Raw genomic sequence first — 21,253 nt, 5'->3', positions numbered from 1 at the left:
TTTGTGGTTGCTTTTGAGTTTCTTCTATAAAATATCCCTGAGCACATACACACAAGGATTTTAGTGATGTTAGTGTTTCATCCCAGTCAGAAATGACCACTCTTGCAGTTTTGCCCTGGTGTGTATGCCCTATGCTCCTGATGCCTTTGTGGGAGGTGTTTGTTTTCTGACCCCTTGTGAAAAAGTGATTAGAAAATTGGAAAAACAAAGGAAGAAGGGGAGATGGGAGGGAACAGAATGCTTGATGATGCTGTATGACATGCATTTACCCATGCAAAAGCGTGATAACTAACAAAGAGCAGATACACAACTGTTGCATTAAATAAACATTTCAAACTGGTGTCAAAGTTTTTCCTTAAAATCCACATCAGATTATTTTTTATCCCTGTGCCCTGTTTTTTTCAGGCTACCTTTAAGTCTTGTGGTGGTGTGTGTTTGTGTGTAGATGCTTATGTCTGAGTTCATGATTTGTATCTATGGTACCTTAAATACTAGAATATAGGTTTCCCTAATATGCCACTGCTGGTTTTATTTTATTAAATCCAAGTTTAATAAATTTAACCTCCATTCTGTGCCTTAAATTCTGAAAGAGTTACAGCTTTACCTCAATGGAAAGGGCACAGCTTGTGGACAGAGAAGTAAAAAAGTGTTATCAACTCTGACTGACGTAGAAAGTTTCAGCTAAGCTTGCCTTTTGTCTCATATACAAACTGTAGTGGGGTGGTCACCCAGCTCCTGCCTGAGGGGCTTAAGACAGCCCAGGAGAGGGCTGTGGCAGGAAAGAAAAGCCTAGGCTGATTAGGGGAAGCAGGCACAGCTAGGGCGATGCCCCAGTCAGGGCCTAGCTGGCCCTTATCAGAGGGCAGTGGGCCAGGAGCAGAGACACTCTCTCTCTCTGCCTTTAGAGAGAGAAGGGCCTGGCTGCTGGGGAGTGTACTTGGGTACCTAAGGTGGAGCAGGGCTGCGGGAAGGCAAGAGGAGCTGTGGAGCTCCAGCCTGGAAACCCCCCAGGCTGCTGGCCTAGTGCAGGGCCAAAAGGTACCAGAGTTGCAGAGGGCAGCCCACGGGTAGGCAGAGGCAGCAGGCCCAAACCCTCCTTGCCAGTGATGAGTGGCAATCAGACTGGAGTCTGCCCCAGTGAATGGGGGCTAGATGGAGACTGGCAGTAGCCAAGACTGAGGCAAAGTGAGGATAGGGGGATGGGGGTTCCCTGGGGAGGGGAGACCCACCGAGACTTTGGGGGTACTGCAAGGGGCAGAACCCCAGTGGAAAGGGGCACCAGGATCTGGGAGGGACATGGGGCCCTGGCAAGGCAAGGCAGGGGCCTGCAGAGACTGTGAAAGAGCTAATTCCCAGGACAACAGCAGAAGGCGCCGTAGTGGTGAGTCTCGTCCCATCACACAAATGTATTAACTAATTTTACACTGTTAGAGTTCCTTTAAGTTAGACACTGCGTGCTATATAAAATAATGCTGAAGAGCAAGCCTTAGTGTTTGTGTGGGGGTGACATATCTATCAAATAACATAAATCTAGTTTGAATGTGTGCTTAATGTGGTTTATCTATAAAATAGTATGCAGGCTGGCTTTGGATATATGTTAACTGTTTTGGAAAGGAGGAGGTAGGTGTTGGTGCTCTATATGTGTTGTAAGTTTTGCTAAACTATTTTGTTTTAATGTGTGTCCTTCAAAAACATTACTAAACCGATGAGGCTTCTAATACAGTTTACACAAATAGGTGCTAAGTTCCAGTAAATATAAGAGGTTATGAATAAATACATTGCTTTGAATAAAAGGAATAAGATAAATTGGAACAAAGATTAGTCATCCAATTCCATTAGGATCTCTTTACTGGTGCTTAAAGATAATTACTGAATGATTGTGTAGAAAGAGGAAATCATATTCCTGGTCCAGAATAAAAGAAATAAATAAGCCTAATTGCTAAATTTGCATGGGTTTGGTAAAAAGTTTGGTAAGGAAATACAACTATGTTTCTTTAGGACAGGAGACTGGCAACTAAAGAAAATATCCACTTAAAAAGGTGTGTCTGATAGATTGATACGCTGCCTATATACTATAGAGATGGGCACATTATTTAAATATATAGATCACTTTTAAAAGTCCTTTTTTAATTGATGGAGGGTGGTGGTCTGGCATATATACATACATATTAATTATGCATCCATTTATATCGAAGTGATTAACAGTACAGCCCTAGTCTTTGTAATAAATCACGTAACTGAATCTCTCAATACTACAGTAGAAGGGGAACGTTTTCATGGAATGAGTTAACTCTAAGTAAACCTGTGATACTTAGATTTGTGCAAGATGGCAGCCATTTAGCCATCACAATTCAAAACATATGCTCTTGGGAGCAGATGAAAGACTGGCTTTATACTTGAAAGAAGGGGGTCTCTGTTTAGGACATAAAGACTGATTTGTACTTCATTATTTCTGAAACATGTAAAGTATGTTTTCCATCCTCAGAGATACAGAGATCTACTTTTTATCACAGCAAGAGAGCAGTCAAAAAAAACAATAATTTTCCTGGCAGATAAGCACATGGGAGCTTGCTAAATTTACCATGAAAGATATCTATTCCCCTGCAGCATGCAGCAGGGACAGAGAAAGCATTATTGATAATTTAAGATTTCAAAGACCATGGCCTGGAGTTGAAGCAGTTGCAGACAGACATCTGGAGCTTAAAGGATGAAAGGTCTGCTATAGCTTCAAAACAAAGTTACTGCTGTCATTGTTTCCAAAGTTAGGAAAGTTGAGCCTTTTTTTAACCTTATGAAAAATGAGGCACTAAATGTGTCATAAACAGATAATTAAGGGTTAATGTCTCTTTTACCTGTAAAGGGTTAAGAAGCACAGTAAACCTGGCTGACACCTGACCAGAAGACCAATCAAGGGACAAGATACTTTCAAATCTTGGTGGAGGGAAGTCTTTGTTTGTGCTGTTTGTTTTATTCGTTGTTCGCTCTTGGGGCTAAGAGGGACCAGACGTGCAACCCAGGTTTCTCCAACCTTTCTGAACAGTCTGTCATGTTCAAAATAGTAAGTACTAGATAGAAAAGGCTAATTAGTCTTATGTTTGTTTTCTTAACTTGCAAATGTGTATTTTGCTGGAGTTTTACCTGTGTTTGCTGTAACTTGCAATATCAAGCGAGGGGGGAGGGAGTCCCTCTAGGCTATATGAATCTGACTACCCTGTAAACATTTTCCATCCTAATTTTACAGAGATTTTTATTTTTTTTTTCTTTCTTTAATTAAAGCTTTCTTTTTTAAGAACCTGATTGATATTTTTTTTCTTGTTTAAGATCCAAGGGGATTGGGTCTGAACTCACCAGGGATTGGTGGGGGGGAAAGGAGGAGGGGAAGGTTAATTCCTCTCTGTTTTAAGATCCAAGGAGTTTGGATCAGTGTAGTCTCTCAGGGTAGCCCAGGGAGGGGAAAGTGTGGGAGGGGGAAAGGAGGGGGATGGTTTATTTCTCCTTGTTTTAAGACCCAAGGGGTTTGGGTCTTGAGTTCCCCAGGGAAGGTTTTGAGAGAACAGAAAGTGTGCCAAACACTATATTTTGGTTGGTGACGGCGCTATCAGGTCTAAGATAGGAATTAAGCTTAGAAGTGTCCATGCAGGTCCCCACTTTTGGATGCTAAAGTTCAAACTGGGGGAGAAACAAAGGCAAAGGAAATTGTATTAAAAGACGCATGTTTATTATTCCACCTACGCTGTTGTGTGCACAATTTGCAGACACAGCTCCAGAAATGACAACTGAAATACAGGATGTCAGGTCATTGTTGGCCAAGGAAAGTGAGGCTTTACATTGAACTTGATGATATTTCTGTCTGTCAATGGTGCAATAACTTTTGAAAAAGAAACACTACAAAATTTTGGGATATGTTTGAGGCAACAAAGACCAGAATGCTATTGATTTTTGGTGAAAACCAGAAAAGCCTGACTTCCACTAATCATAGTATGCAGGACGCTGGGCCACTGGTGGTTTCGTTTTTGACACACAGGCCTACGCTCCTGAATATCCGTGATCAGTAAAGATTCCGTGAGGCTTTTTTACAAAAGCAGAGCTGACTTAATAGCACTTCTCCAGCATAGCTCAGGTTCCTTGAATATGTATTCAATTCGATGAGTCTCATTTCCAGAAAGATATTGACAAATTGGAAGAAGTTGAGAAAACAACAACAAAATCTGATTTTCAGATAGTGCTCAGCACTTTAAGGTGTCACAAATTGGGCACGCAAAATCACTTATCATGTTGAAAATCTCAACCAAGGTGGTTAGTCTGATAAACCTTTAACTTGATGTCTTTAAGTCCATGATCTTTCCAGACACATTTATTGAACTTTCTGTGGATGACAATTGGTTTGTTCTATTATTTAAGAATTCCAATCCCTCCAAAAGCACATTTTAAATTGGTGGTTTCTGTATGTTTTACATTCCTCTGCAATAACTTCAAATTGGTCAAACTAATTTAAATATACTTTTAAACAATGGGTAAGTGTGTTTCATGACTACAGTCAGCCTATCGGGAGCTTTATAAAACCACTATCAAGCAGAGTTTAAAAAGTGCATGTAAATAGTAAAGTAATGCAGAAAATGTGCACCCTTCAGAGTATGTTGCAAACCCAAACTTACATTACGTTTATGAACTTTCAGCAAGCCTGGACCAATTTTCAAACTAAAATGAGGCAAATCCTGTCAACTTGCAGCTGAGCTCCTGGAGTTGTTCAAACCTCAAACTCAAAAGCTAAACTGGACTGATAGGAATCTGCACAGACCAAAAGCCAGGAATGAGTCAGCATGAATCCTTGAAAAACCGAAGGGGCTGAATTTCACAGAATTCCAGTACACAGTAAATGTTGTGACTCACTTCAAACTATAAAAGCATGAAACCACTGGGTACAGGAGCAGATTTGTGATGTGAGTCTGTTTCTAGAAGCACAATGAATTTAGACACATGCGGTATATGTGTCTATCTTGAAGGCAATTCATGTCCCTGCTCTGCTGTGAAGTAATTCCCAAATGTACAGCTTTCATTTTATATCCTCAAGCTACCTCTTTTTGGATATTTGTGTATTTTTGCTGGTTCAGTTTACAGACTTGATCCTGTATCCACTGCATGTTGCCTCTGACTTCAGTGCATACAGGTGGGGGCCCTTTACGCACAGGGTGAAATCCTGGCCCTGCTGAAGTCAATGGCAAAACTCCTGTGGACTTCATTAGAGGCCAAGATTTCACCCCTAATTTTGAAAATTCAGCCTTAACTTCATTGTACAAGTAAATATTTTCCTCAGGCCAGTCATAGATACAGTAACCTGAATGCAGATGACACGGTAAGTTTCTTTTTAAGAAAATAAAATTAGATTCAAGGTGATGACCATCCATGAGCTCTTCCCTAGGTTGTGGAGAAAAGAGAACATAGCTCAGTTCAGCTATTAGTTTATTTCTCTCCACAGATGAAGTACCATGTCCTGAAAAAGTATCCTTTAATTGCACTTTTAGTTTCTGACAGTAATTTCTTGGCCTGGATACTCATATATTAAAAACAAATTAATCTGCCTTTTGGTAAGACTATTTTCTCCTCCTGGTGAAAATCTGAACCTCTTACCTTTGTCAAGCAAGAGGAATCTACCACCATCATAGTTCACTGAAGCTCCTGGACCCTGCTAGATTTCATAATGTACTTGTAGGAAACTCTGTCCAACGAGGAGGCCAAAGAGCTGAAGATTTAGTGAAGCACCACAACTGCTAGCAGACTACTGTTATTGACCAGGGCGTGTCCCCACCCCCAACTCATGAGGCATTTTCAGATGCTGTTGCTATTGTCAGTGAAATAAGCTAGTTCCTTACAGTGAGCGATGCTAGGTTCTGGAGTTGAGTGGAAGTGAGACTGGGTTTATGAAGCAATTTACAGTCGGGAAAAGTTCTATGGAGCATGGTTTGGCTGATGGTGTGCCACGGAGAAGTAGTGTCCTCCTTCAAAGCAATGGCATAGGTTTGTGAGAACTTTCTTTCTGTCCCAGGCTGCATTTTCCACCATTTATTTGTTTCCTTTTTTCCTGCCTCATCTAAATAACACTCTCTCACTTGGGAAAAAAATGAAACATTGTTTCTCCTCTCCGCCTCTCTCATCAAGCTAGCCATTGATTCCTTACACAAAGGGAAGAAAGAGGCTGTTACTGGATTTCGGTTTTATTTAAAATACTTGGAAAGGGCTCAGATTCAGTGGTGATGGGGCAACATAAAAACTTAGACAGAAATTTAAGGTTGGTTGGTTTTGAACTACAAAGCTTCAAATGATTTGAGCTTTGGTTATCTGGCAGCCTCCGCGGCTAGCTGGTAGTTATAATCGGAGGAGGCACTTGTGCTGATAGTCCCATGGTTTAAAACTGTTAGGGGGGGAAAGGGCACTGTAAAAGCATTTTCCAGAAAGAGTCCTTTAATCTGGAGCTCACTTCCACCCCCTTTATTTCATGGAGCCCAGACAGATTAACTTTCAGGGAATGCTGCAAGGTTCACCTATTTTTCTTAGGCCTTGTCTACACTACAGGGGGAGATCGATCTAAGTTACACAACTTCAGCCACATGAATAACGTAGCTTAAGTCAACCTACTTACATCTACTTACAAGGTCGACTGGAGGTGCTCTCCCGTCAACTCCCTTGCGCTTCTTGTTCAGGTGGAGTACAGTAGTTAACAAGAGAGCGATCGGTGGTTGATTTAGTGGGTCTTCACTAGACCCGCTTAATCGACTGCCAATGCATCTATTTCAGCATGTCAAACTAGCTGTAGAAAAGCCCTCTGACTGTTACGGGAGGGATTGAAGGGTCTGGGGTTGTTCATGGGGTATTACTATTTATGGGCTTTTAGCGGTACTATTAAGCAGGCTGTGCTATGAAGTGGCTTGGACTATAGAGAACGTTTTAAGAAGAATGTGTCTCCTTTTCTTGTGCTCATAATAGCTGAACAATGACGAGGTTGTGTAGGAGCCTTTTAATATATTTAAACTAGAACCAAGCAACTAATGATTTTGGGGTACCTCAATTTTTGGGTCTCCAAATTCAGATACATTAAAGGTGCCTGATTTTCAGATAGTGCTCAGCACTTTAAGGTGTCACAGATTGGGAACCCAAAATCACTAATCATGTTGAAAATCTCAACCAAGGTGAAAACAACGAAGAGTCCTTGTGGCACCTTAGAGACTAACAAATTTATTTGGGCATATGTTTTCGAAAGCTCTAAGGTGCCACAAGGACTCCTCATTGTTTTTGCAGATACAGACTAACACAGCTACCACTCTGAAACCTGTCAACCAAGGTGGTTAGTCTGATGAACATTTAACTTGATGTCTTTAAATCCATGATCTTTCTAGACACATTTATTGAACTTTCTGTGGATGACAATTGGCTTGTTCTATTGGAGGGTGATTTCAGTATCAATAAGCAGCATCCTTTGTTATAAACTTTCCCAGGAAGGTGAAACATGGCATCACTGGGAGCTTTTAGTTACAGTTTCATGTTCACCACAGGAGTAGGAGAGGAGCAGGTTGGGAAAATCTTTCATTTATTATAGTGAAGAACATGGGAGCTATCTGTATTAGTTTGATGAAGATTATATACTTCGATTGGATGGTTATGGTATTAATTGCTAAAGGAAAACTAGGGTTAAGTCAGTCTCAGGTGGTTTTGCACATATGCAGGAACCAAAGTCAGTGGCTCCAAATAACCCAGTTGTTGGTACTGCACTGACTATTCTCACTTTTAATTCTAGTGACAAGATGCAGTGTGTGAGGCTGCTGAGGATCACCTCCATATTTTTCATGATCTGAAGACCGTGGCTGAAATACTGAAGCTAGCATTCTTGACTTAGTAAATTTATGGCGACTCCATCCTGTCCAAGTCAGTGATTCCACGCTGCTTTTTGCCAGAGTTCTCCTTGGAGGGCTTAGCCCCTACCATGCTCTGATCCCCAAGATGGCTGGTAACCCAAAGGACAGAAGCCAAGAGAGGGAAATGAAACAGCTTTGGAGGGATTAAAAGCTTCAGCCCTGAAGATGAGAGGAAGATTAAGTCTGGTGGGAAGCAAAATATACTCCTTTCCTAGGTGTTGGTGTGCCTAAGTGGTTAGGTAAGACTGACATGCATGTTGCCCTTGTGCTGTTTTAACCTTTCTCTCTGATTGCTTTGTTCCTATGGATAAATATATTATATTGTGTTTTGAAGATGCTGTTCCAAGTCCCTGCATTTATCTACTGATTATAGGTTCCAAAGGGAATCCAAACCCAATTCGATCTGCTGAGGGATCCTGATTGGTTAAACAGGGGGGCTGTAGCACTGAGACCCAATCTAAAAGTGGGATGAATCATGGGATTCTACTCTGAGAGAAGTGCCAGCATTGGGCCTGTCACTGGAAAGGGGAGCCAAGGATGAGAAGGAGAGAGGGGATCAAAGGCACATCTGCCCCTGAACAGTGGCAATTATAGTAACAGAGCATAATTCACTACTGCTATCTGAAAACCACATACAGTAGAGTTCCTTTACATTGTTCATCAGAATGAGCAATAGCAGCAAGGAAAGCTGTTGATCCTGGGTTTTACAGAAAATGATGTTAACTGTACGCTCTTATTGCCCGTATATACTTTATTTCAAACATTTTGCTCTATACCTGTGTGTATCCCAGAACACATGTGGGGAGTGTCTGCACAAGTCTTTGCAAACATGTTAAGTATCTTGAATTTAAGTGGCAAATAAGTAACTCCGACATACAAGTGAAGACAACCCTTTAGGATGGTACATATTTGATGGATTCGTATATGCTGACAGAGGTTTATCAGTAGTTGACATACCAGAAGGCCACCTTTTACTTTCCATGTGCCGATCTGTGACTTTTTGTTTATATCTCAGGGTCTGACTGCATCTTTGATATTGTTTGTTGTGGTATAAGAGGGAAGCCAATAACTGCTGAAGAATGTACATCATTCATAATGAGAGAGGTAAGAAGATGCACTTCTAAATCCTGGGGAGTGATGTTTAGTGACTTTGTTTACAATTAGGCTAATGGAGCCACTAATGCCTGAATTGTTTATACTAGTGGTATGTTGTCCATTTACTTCAGAAGGACAATTGGCAGTAGTTTTAGAACACCATCAAAGTATTCTTTTCAATCAACTGCCAAGTGAGTGGAACACTTCCTGCTTCAGTTGTTTAAAGAAGCTGTTTGTGTCATGCTGACTTTTCAAGTCTGGAGTTCTGCAAATTTTCCTTCTAGCCAAGAACTAATATTCTTACAAAGTTTGCATTGGGGATGTTGCCTTGTTCGTGTGATAGGCTTTGTACAGTTGGTGTCTGAAGGTTCACTGATTCATCAAGATTTTTTTCCCTCTTGGGATCTTGGGATTCTTCCCATCAAAACAGCCTTGATGCTGATTTTTCAAAAATTTCTACCACTTCAGAAGCAGGCTCTGTGAAATAGGTTTTAAAAACTGTTCCATTACTCCTGCTATCAGTTACTGTAATCAGTTCATGTCTGGCAGCAGGTGGGTTACAACAGAAGGAGACAACATAGGTAACTTACAGACAGCTAATACTATATCTATTCCTCTATCTACTTATATGATGCTCTATACCATGCTGTCCAAGTGACTCAGAAGGGTCATCATGTTAAGGGATGTCCGATAGTCTATCAGCTTGAAACATCACGTAGCAGCACTATGTAATGCTAGCAATGTGGTTTCAAAGGGAAACTCTTACTTCCCTTCCCCGTCCAGTCACTGTGCCCCAAATTGCTAATGGTTATGCTAGGAAAGTGAAATGGGAGCTGGTTTTAGGTTCCCAATTCAGTGTAAGAAGGGGGAGAGAAGGGAGGCTTGCATGCGGGGGGGGGGGAACCACAATGTTTTTGTCAATCTTTGCAGACAGAATTTGTAAGATGCTAAGGGAAAGTCTGCTTAGCCAATTATATTAAATCTACCTTGAAAAGGCAAAGCATTGGGCTGGTGCTCTTTTTTGCTGCTTTGTGATATAAAGGGGAACGGAAAGGTTTTTTTCCAGCCACCTGGGAGAGGGGAGGGTGTTCTTGCTTGATTTTACCTTAGAAATATTAGGAATATCTAGTCTTGTTTTGCTGGTTTTTACTGGAGGTCTCCTTTAGATTTAGAAGTTTCTCAGCCATATAATTGAAGGAGCTGAGAGGTTAAAACAACCACCTCCTCCCCGTCAGTTTTAGAAATCACTTCCCTCTCAGTTAATCAGGTTTTGCTCTTTATTTTTTGTGAAATAAGAAACATGCAGATTCTGGAGATTTAGGAGAAGACCTGCCTGAATTATTATTGTAAACAACAAGCAGAGATGTTTTGTTCAAGTTCTCACTCTCTCATGATGACTGAAACATCTCTCTGCAGGGAGGCAGCCAGTCTGCTGTTTTTCCTGATTAGGGAATGAGGCTTACCGAAGACTGTATTTAAGCTTAGAAGTGACATACAATGTACTTCTTACAGAGCTGCATCTGTTGTGAGAATCTGGAGTATGAGGGTCGGTGTACTGAGTTAAGTGGGGAAAGGACAATCTCGCTGTGACTGTAAATAATCTGTGATTGTACAAGCAACCATGTGACCGGGGCTGAGTCTGTCGTGACTTTGCAACTGCAAAGAAGCCTGCCTGGGCTGAATTTAGTTCGGTGACTTTACCCTATAAAAGGAATGTCTTAGTAGATAATATAGCACTTGATACAAGCTGCTGTCTGCATTATTCAAGTATAAGTAATATTGTTAAAGGATGGCTGACTTCCATTTTTTCCCTGAAAAATGTAAGGGTTAGAGAGTTAGTAACTGCCCAGCATGGTGTGTTTTTTGGGTGAGAAAGCCAGAGGGATTCCCCCTTCCAAACCAGGAATAAGACTCCCCTATTTATGGCTTTGATATCTGATAGGGAACCACCTAGGGCCCCCTAATAGTAACAGCAGGGAGTGATCAGAATTATGTAGAAGCTGTGGGAAGAATGGTTCAGCATCATTACTTTGCAGCTGGCAGGGGATTGGGGGAGGGGAAGCAGGATCTAGCAACTCCACATCAAAAATGCTAATTAATTAAGAGAGGAGAGCAGAGCAGGCACAAGTCAGACCCCTCTGCTCCCTTAAAGATAGCAGAGCAGGAGCAAGCACTCCAGGGGCAAAGCTAACAGAGTGGAGAATCTCCCTCAAAGACCTTGTGAGTTCAGTCCTTGAGTGGGCCATTTAGGGATCTGGGGCAAAAACCTGTCTGGGGATAGGTCCTGTTTTGAGCAGGGGGTTGGACTAGATGACCTCCTGAGGTCCTTTCCAACCCGGATATTCTATGATTCTATGAAAACCTGCTCCACAAACACAGAATGTTAGAGTTTACTTAAATAAAACAGAAAAAAAATGATTTGAAAAAAACCTTTGGTTAATTTTTTTTATTCTCCATGAAAATATTCAGCTTGTGAAAACTAAAACACTTAAGAACTGATTTTTTTTACCAAAAAATAATCTTTTTTTGTTTTTTGAGGAAAAACTAGAAAAGGTTGACCCAAAAGAAAAATTCCTCCAAAATCTTCATTGTGATTTTCATCACCACCAATAGTAAACATACTGCAAGCCAGATTATGTCCTCAGCAATACATGTACAACCTCATTGACATCAAATGATACTCAAGGATTTTACTTGAATAGAACAATAGCTGAATGGGATAGGCAGCTTTTAGACTACGGCAACATTGCTCATTGTCTCTCTAGTACAAGTGATGGATGAATTTGTAGCTGTTTTCCCAGCAGATGGGAGTTATTGCCCATCTTAAAACCCATAATCACATTTTGATACATATCCAGCCTTCTCCACAGAGCTCTTTATACAATAGAGCAAGAAGACATGGGCTTACATCAAAGTATAATTCCGACTAGTAAATGTCTCATAAAGTCTGGAGCAGACTCAAGATTAATTGCATTTCTATTCTACTCCAGATGAGAAGAACATATAAACTATTGTGGAGAAACAGCTGCTTCAAGCTTGCACAAGTCTCTATCTTGTATATCTGCATATGATTTTATATAACACTAAACTGATAGATTATATCTGACATCCCTTCACAGAAAATTTCAGAGCCATGACAATGTGAGCAGTGATTTGGAGACACAGACCTAGTGGCGATTTGTGCAATTTTGCAGCTGATGCAGCAGAAAACTTGGAAAACCTTAAAGAAGCCCCAGACAACAAATGTAGCTTTCCATTTCACATACACCATCATGTGCATTTAAAAAAAATCAACCCTAACCATTCAAATTTAGTACTGTACACAGACAGAAAACGATGTAAAAATAATTCAGACCAGGTGGCCTAGCAGAGCACTGGATGGGGACTCAGGAGAACTGGGTGCTATTCTCAGTTCTGCCACAGGCCTGCTGGGTGATCTTGGGCAAGTTGCATCAACTCTGTGCCTCAGTTTCCCCAGCTGTAAAATGAAGAGTGTGCTACTGACCTCCTGTGTGAAGTGCTTTGAGATCTGTGAATGAAGAGGGGTATATAGGAGCTATATACAAGGGGGGGGGACAGCACTCTGCCACAGGAAGTCTCAGAGCCCATGATGTGGGGCTAAAAATAGCAGTGTAGATGTTTTAGGCTTGGGGTGTAGCCCAGACTCTGAAACCTGGTGAGGAGGGGTGGGGGTTGGCTGATGCTATGTACTGCTATCAAAGTCTTGGACCATCATGTTGTGTTGGGATCTCTTTGAAGCTTCATTTTTTTCCTTTACAGCTCAGGTTCAGTGCAAAGCTTTTCATTTTGGGCTGGAATGTCTGTGAAAGTTTTGGTTTTCTTTTGACCACAATCCTTCCATCTGGATTTGTACAATTTTGTTGGCTGGCCATTGGCTGGCCCCAGTGAAAATTTTGTTTTAAATTCTTTTGTGCAGCACCCCAGATACTCTGTTAGGCCAAGAGCACTAAATAAATAAATAAGCTACATCTATATTCAAGATTCACACTATCAAAATAAGACAACAAGAGATGTCATAGAAAGCATGGAGAAGGAAATGACTAAGGCAATTTCTCAATTGATTAAATTCTTATTGCTGACCAATATTGTCTCACTGTACTTCCCCATCAGTCTGCCTGCCTATCCATCAGTTGTCTTTTGTCTTATGTTTAAATTGTAAACTCTTTTGGGCAGGGACCATCAGTGCTGGTATAGTGCTAAGCACAGGAGGTCTTGGTCCTTGACTAGGGTTCTTAGGTGCTAGGATAATAACACATCTGAGGTGGAAATCAAACTCAAACAGCTTCATGGGATGAAATCAGGAGGCCCAGATAATCTCCATCCACGAATATAAAAGGAACTGGTTTCAGAGTAGTAGCTGTGTTAGTCTGTATCTGGAAAAAGAACAGGAGTACTTGTGGCACCTTAGAGACTAATATATTTGAGCCCATGAAAGCTTATGCTCAAATAAATTTGTTAGTCTCTAAGATGCCACAAGTACTCCTGTTCTTTTTATTAAAGGAACTGGCACACAAAATTGCAAGACCAATAGCAAGGATTTTTAATTTATCTTTAAACTTTGGGGGCAGGGGGTCATACCATCTGACTGGAGAATTGCTATTATAGTTCTTATTAAGAAGGGGGTGGGGGGAAGTGATCTGGGAAACTACAGGCCTGTTAGTTTGACCTTAATTGTATGCAAAGTCTTAAAACAAAGTTTGAGAGAGAGAGTAATTAAGGACATAGAGGTAAACAGTAATTTAGGTGATCTACAGTATGGTTTTACAACAGGTAGATTGTGCCAGACCAGCCTGATCTCCTTCTTTGAGAATATAACTGATTTTTTAGACCAAGGACATGTAGTAGTTCTAATCTACCTGGATTTCAGTAAGACATTTGATAGAGTTCCACATGGGAAATTATTAGTTAAATTGGAGAAGATGGAAATCAATATGAGAATTGAAAGGTGGATAAGGAACTGCTTAAAGGGAAGACTACAACAGGTCATACTGAAAGGTGAACTGTCAGGCTGGAAAGAGGTTACTAGTGGAGTTCCTCAGGGGTTGGTCTTGGTACCAGTCGTATTTAACATTTTTATTAATGACCTTGGCACAAAAAATGAAAGCGTGCTAATAAAATTTGTGGATGACACAAAATTGGGAGGTGTTGCCCATATGGAGAAAGACTGGAATATCATACAAGAAGATCTGGTTGACCTTGAAAACAGAAGTAATAGAAATGGGATCAAATTTAATAGTAAAAAGTGCAAGGTTGTGCACGTAGGGACTAACAAGACTTTGCTATAAACTGGGGATGTATTGGTTCAAAGCAACAGAGGAGGAGAAAGACCTGAATGTACTGGTTGATCTCAGGATGACTATAAGCTGTCAATATGATGCGTCCATGAAAAAGGTTAATGCAGTCCTAGGATACATCAGGCAAGGATACAGTAAACCCATTAGTACCGTTTCACAAGGCATTGATGAGACCTCATCTGGAATACTGCGTGCAGTTATAGTCTGCCATATTTAAAAAAGATGAATTCAAACTGAAACAGGTGCAGAGATGTGCTACTAGGCTGATCTGAGGAATAGTAAACCTACCTTATTAGAGAAGACTTTGTTTACCCTAGCCGGAGGGATAGCTCAGTGGTTTGAGCATTGGCCTGTTAAACCCAGGGTTGTGAGTTCAGTCCTTGAGGGGCCATTTAGGGAACTGAGATTAAAAAAAAACAAACTGGGGATTTGCCCTGCTTTCAGCAGGGGGTTGGACTAGATGATCTCTTGAGGTCCCTTCCAACCCTGTTATTCTATGACTGATTGATTGATTGTTTAACCAAACAAAGGCTGAGGGGAGATATGATTCCTCTGTATAAATACATCAGAGGGATAAATACCAGGTGGGAAGAGGAGTTATTTAAGTTAAGTGCCAATATGGAGACAAGAACAAATGATATAAACTGGCCATCAAAAGTTTAGACTTGAAATTAGACACCAGTTTCTAACCATCAGAGAAGTGAAGTTTTGCAATAGCCTTCTAAGGGGAGAAATGGGGCAAAAACCCTAACTAGCTTCAAGACTGAGCTTGATGAGGAGATAGTGTGATGAGGCTGCTAACAACAAATATCTCCAACAGCAGGTGATGGGACACTAGATGGAGAGGGCTCTGAGTTACTACAGAGAATTCTTTGATTGGTGTCTGGTTGGAGGGTCTTGCCCACTGTCATAGATTTCACCCCCACTCTGAACTTTAGGGTACAGATGTGGGGACCTGCATGAACACCTCTTAAGCTTAACTACCAGCTTAGATCTGGTCTCACTGCCACCATCCAGATTTCTGAGTTATCTGGAAAACTCTGTCTTCCTTCCCCCCCTCCCCACCCTAAACCTTCCCCTCCCTGGGTAGCCTTGAGAGAATCCTCCACCAAGTCCCTGGTGAACACTGATCCAAATCCCTTGGATCTTAAAACAAGGAAGAATTACTCCTTCCCCCTCCTTCCGCCCCGCTCAAATCCCTGGTGAGTCCAGATCCAATTCCCTTGGATCTAAAAACGGGGAAAAATCAATCAGGTTCTTAAAAAGAAGGCTTTTAATTAAAGAAAAGAAAGATAAAAGAAAAAAACCTCTGGGAGACAGCATACAAGCTGATCTCACAGACAACAGATTTAAAACACAGGATGTTCCCCTATAGGCACTGACTCTGGAACTGAAGCTACGGGTGCCAACTTTCCAGTGTGCCGGGGGTGCTCACTGCTCAACCTTTGGCTTTGCCACAGGCTCCGCCCCCATTCCTCCCCTTCCCGCCCCCTCCCCTCAGCCTGCCTTGCCCTCACTCCTCCCTCTCTCCGCCAGAGCCTCTTGCATGCCACAAAACAGCTGATTGGGAGGTGCGGGGAAGCAGGAGGAAGCACTGATTGGCAGGGCTGCCAGTGGGTAGAAGGCGCTGGGAGGGGAGCTGATGAGCTAATGTATTACTGTGGCTCTTTGGCAATGTACATTGGTAAATTTTGGCTCCCTCTCAGCCTCAGGTTGGCCAATCCTAGTCTAACTGATCACCATATTTAGGACTGGGAAGGAATTTTCCCTCAGGTCAGACTGGCGGACATCCTTGGGTTTTTTTCTGCCTTCCTCTACAGTGTGGGGAATGAATCACTTGCAGGTTTAAACTAGTGCAAATGGTAGATTCTCTGTAACTTGAAGTCTTTATGTCATGATTTGAGGACTTCAGTAACTCAGCCAGAGGTTATGGGTGTATTATAGGAGTTGGTGGGTGAGGTTCTGTAGCCTGCAATGTGTAGGAGGTCAGACTAGATAATCATGATGGTCCCTTCTACTCTTAAAGTCTGAGTCTGATTGGGTTTTTTTTTATTTACTTTTTCAACTCACTAGATAGCTGTCTGTGGAATCATTGCACAAAACACTCCTCATAATTCCTGTCTGCACTGGTCATTGCTGTAGAATATTTCTTCCTCTTGTAATTTTGTATGTTTCCACATAAATGCATGCCTAATTGCTTCTTGAGAGAATATTTTATATAGTAAAGAGCATAATTCCCAATTCCCGTAAAAGCAATTTCGTGGCTTCCTCTGAGTCAATTAGCTGGCTTTCGCAAGGCAGGTAAACTTGCCAAAATCTGTTTGTGCTCATTGTCTCAACTCTCCCTTTATTCATTTGCATTAACACAGTCTGTCATTTTTTGCTTATCTTTTCACTTGTGGTAAACGAGCGGATCTTCTCTTTCAGCCCACATATGTGTAGGATGAAGAGGAATAAGGAAACCAAATATCTCTTTGCCATTTCTCAAGTACCTTGGTATCTAAGAGCCAAATGCAGTGAACCAGCTTAAAATAAATTACAAGAGAAAGATGAGGTCAATGGGCTGGATTAAATGGTTAAGGCAGAGAAGAAAGGCCTCAGATCTTTTTCTGACAATATAAACTTAAACATTGTTTTTTAATGAATGGTAAAGATACACATTTGTGTGTGTGTGTGTCCATGTGCATGCATGCAGTCTGCACTTCATGCATTTCTGACAGCCTTGTATGTTTTCTAGATTCTGATATCTAGGTGACACACAGTCCTGAGGTCCAAGAATGTCTCAGCCCCATGGCAGGACAAGGTGTTTATCATGTAGGAAATAACCCTTGCCCAATATTTCAAAGGCAGGAAGAAAAACCAAGATCTCTGACAAAACATTTTAGGAAATGGATTCCTGACCCCATATTTGGCAGTCAATTTAGCCCTATTCATGTGAGCAAAAATTACCGGGCCTGGTGGTCAGCTGATATAAATCAGTACAGCTCCATTACTTCAATGCTCCAACTGAAGATCTGGGCCAGAGTCTTCAAGCCTAATTATTATTCTTTATTATTTGTATATTCATGGTACCTAGGAGTTCAAGTCATGGACCAGGACCCCATAGTCCCTGCCCCAAAGAGCTTATAGTCTAAGGATAAGACAAGAGACAACAGACAGGAGAGTGCAAGGTAACAATGAAATGGTATTGGTCAGTATGATAGGCAGTGGCTTTAGCACACCCACAGCCTAATAGTTACTGTTTTTGTATAACATGTGAATACTCTGATATTCTGTTAATATCCAAGTATTGATTTTCTCTTTACTATTAGTAATTATTAAACATAGAGAGGTCCAAAGCTATTCTAATTGTTACCAAATGCTTCTGTCTGCCATTTGTTTTCCCCTTTCAGGTCAGAGGGGCTGGTGCTTTGGACTTCAGAGGGTTGTAACAGAGGTATTTCCAATGCTCATTTGTTTTCACTGAGCCATTTCAAAATGCCTTACTGTGTGACCTTGGCACTGCAGTGTCATGGATTTTAGTGGCAATATGAAAAGCTTTTTTCATTTTCTAGGGCTTAGGGTACCATTTCTCCTTGATCAAATATTTTCTGTTGGTTGTGTACGGTTCCTAGAGAGCCTGGACCTACTGGCTCTGTATAAATTAGAATGTTTTGATTAATATTCTATTGTAAGTCACGATTATGTGGGATCTTTATATGTGTGTGTGTGTGTGTGTGTGTGTGTGTGTGTGTGTGTGTGTGTAGAAAAAATCACCTGAGGCCAGATCCTTAGCTAGTGAATCACATAGCTCTACGGAAGGCATACCAGCTGAAGATCTTGTCCATCTTTATAGAAACCATTTTTTCTATTAAATGACATTACTTCCTAATGATGCTTTAATTCCAGGGCACTTTTAAAGTTAGGATAGCTTGTATTACATCTAATTACTATACTTCCCACCCCACCCCACCTTACCTGCTCAGTAGGGATATATGACTACCAAACTGCAGCCAAGAACCTTGCTCCACACACTCCTGATGTCTTTGCTCCCAGTGCAAGCTGGAAAAATTACACCACTCGGCTCCATTTCATGTCACCCTATCATGTACTGACTTGGGTTTTGAGACACAAAAAAATCTAAAATCCACAGAATGCAAATTTTTAAGGAGATTTTGCATCAGTGGAATTAAAAAACGTTCACATAGTAAACTATAAAGAACATGAGATTATACTTAATGTCTCCTTTCCTTTAAAATTCCCTTTCCTTTATTGAGACTTCTGCAGAAGCATGGCAGGAATTGGACTAGCAATAGCAAAAGAGTGTTGGTGTTGCAAAGTGTAGAAGCAGAGCATGGTAATACTGAGTTTTAAAACCATTCAGGAAAATGGATTCATGGACAATATATGTGGTTATTCAGATTCCACTGCCACATAGCTCAGACCTATTGTATGAAATAATTTTCATTGGACAACACAACCAAAAGGTAAGAATGATGCCTATCTAGCAAATCCATGCAATGAAAAGAGGATAATTCAGCTGGAAGTCTCCTTCCACTGAATCACCTCAGTGAGTGAAGCCTCTTGTAAATATATATGTATATAAGAAACTAAATCACAAGGTATGGCTCTATTGAGATGTATGACTATTATCTGATGATAAACTGAATAGCATGAACCACAACAGGTCATGTTTTCCCTGGGAATATGAAACTAAACTAATTGTACAGAGCCACTTTGAATGTGTTTTCTACTCTGTATAGTTTGAAAAACTCCTTCGTCTCCATATAGCATATTTGAGATGAAAACATATTTTAAGTGTTGTTTTTCCTGTATGCAATGAGCAACTGCATATTTTCAGCATGTAGATGTCTTTTACTTTAGATTAAGAAAAACAAGAAGAATGAGCAAAAGTAAAATCTCCAGATGAGAATTCCGTGTGTGCATCTCTTTTGCAAAAGTTTCAGCAAGTAAGTACAAAATGGCTGCTGTCTCTGCCCACAGGTGGAGTTGTCCAAAATGTAAGAGCGCAGAAAGCAATGGCAAAATATTTCTGGCTAAAGATATCATGCAAAGTTTTTTGTGTTAAATTGCACAGTAAAGGTATTGCTATTAAATGAAAGTGGCTTTTAACGGAGGACGTGCTCACGTGGATTCTCTGCACAGGTGACGAAGGCAGGAGCCAGATAGAAGAATAGTAAAAGTCCTGGCCAAGATTTACAATATGATTTCAAAAGTTTGAAAAGCATATTCGTACACTGAAATAACAATGGCTGAATTGCAAAGGAAGAAAAACTCAGCTAAAATAAACTATTTTAGCTATTTTTGTCTTTCTGCATAATAATACTGCAAGGGGTCTGAAAGTTTGAGTGTGATTGGATGAATGAAAAGAGACGGGATAGTGTAGAAAATGACCAGTGGGAAGCCCAAAGGCACTGCTCAGTACTGTTTAATAGCCATCTAATTCCTCTGACATTACCCTGCCATTCAGCTGGTTACATGAATAGGTGCTGGAACGAAGAGTGCTGGGGATGCGGCAGCACCTCCTGGCTTGTTATGGTTTCCATCATGTACAGGGTTTATAGTTTTGTTAAATGGCTTTCAGCACCCTCACTATACAAACTGTTCCAGAACCACGGGTTACATAGATGGTCAGCTTTTATTTATAATAGAATATTGTTTTAACTTAATAAAAGTCTTTGAAGCAACTTATTCCTGAATGGGAGAAGCTCTCTATGCAAATCTGTTGTCACTTTTTCACTGCGTTTGCCTCTTCTACAGTATCTCTTTAGTTCATATTAGACAAGTATCCTGACTATCAAAATGGATCAAAACAGATGCTGTCTCCCTCAGTAGGCTTCTGCACTGACTTTTTGCTTCTGGACACCTACTGTAGTTTGTGAATTTAGTTTAGTTTGGAGTGCACTTGTTGTTTGTACAGATCACAAAACCTCCAGGCAGTTCAGCACAACAAGCAGTCAAAAAAAAGCCTAAAGGCAGAATAGCAAGTATATTGCAGGTATGTTTGAGATACACTTACAAGCTAATATATACAGGAATTGTTCCACATAACTGATTATTATACTTGACTGTAGCTAGCATGATTAGTCCCTCAGTTCTGTGTTTAATCATTCCAAAACTGCAAAAATGATACATTTTAAGTACTTGCTGTACAAGTGCCATATATGGCAGGAGAATATAGTTCTTTCTACTTAGTAGCAGTAACGTATTTAAAGGGGACAGAATAAGACTGGAAAAGGAAAATTGAAAAGAGAAGAGAGAAGTCAGTTTCTTTGTCATATTCAGTTCTGAGATATCACTCACTTCTATTGCAGTAATGTCTGGTCAATGTAATCCTTCCTTCACCGAACAGGAATTTCTCTGAATGCTAGTCTGGGTTGAGGAGGGTTATGTGTATATCACTGTGTGAATGTGCAGACCACTCCCACTAGCTCAACCTATGCAGTCATCAGATTCTTTACACACACTCTCATGAACACATTTTAACAATAACAGAGATGCATCATTTCCTCAGATAAAGACCACACGTAAACATGCAATTTGTTGGTATCTTATCTTACCTTTTCATCTAAAGGTTAACTTAGGAAGTATTAAAAATTAGGTCAGATAATATAACAAAAAAGTGACAAGTACCAGAGAACTCAGCCAAACCAGACTCTTGTGTTTCAAGGCTAGATCCTCAGCTGGTGTTAACTGACATTAATAATTTGAGTCAGTGGAGCTACACTAATTTATACCAGCTGAGGATCTGGCGACCCACTAACCTAAACTTGCCATAGGCTTGTGCTGTGACCTTAGACAAGTCATTTCAGCTTCACTGTGCCTCAGTTTATCTCTTTATAACTTGGATGCGATAACAATACCTTACCAGAGCGGGAGGTGATGGTATGTAGCTTAGTGTTTATAAAATTGCTTTCACATCCTTGGATTAAAAGC

At 40.7% G+C, this 21,253-nt stretch overlaps 1 protein-coding gene and 1 long non-coding RNA gene across 2 annotated transcripts in view; one reads left to right on the top strand and one right to left on the bottom strand.

Annotated features, from left to right (window-relative positions):
- Window positions 1-20,684, bottom strand: part of HPGDS (hematopoietic prostaglandin D synthase) — a 71,841-nt gene extending 51,157 nt beyond the window's left edge. The window contains exon 1 of the mRNA XM_030564819.1: window positions 20,621-20,684. The gene's annotated coding sequence lies outside the window, so the exon portion shown is untranslated. The remainder of the gene's footprint in view (window positions 1-20,620) is intronic.
- LOC115652581 lies at window positions 970-16,042 on the top strand. Its single transcript, XR_004000687.1, has 3 exons — window positions 970-983; window positions 8,805-8,808; window positions 15,952-16,042. It is a non-coding gene; the product is annotated as an uncharacterized LOC115652581 (long non-coding RNA).
- Window positions 20,685-21,253: the final 569 nt, after the last annotated feature.

Source organism: Gopherus evgoodei, chromosome 5, assembly GCF_007399415.2.
Source record: "Gopherus evgoodei ecotype Sinaloan lineage chromosome 5, rGopEvg1_v1.p, whole genome shotgun sequence".
NCBI lineage: Eukaryota > Metazoa > Chordata > Testudines > Testudinidae > Gopherus > Gopherus evgoodei.
Note: the sequence above shows the minus strand (reverse complement) of the source record. Positions and strands in the feature narration are given on the sequence as shown.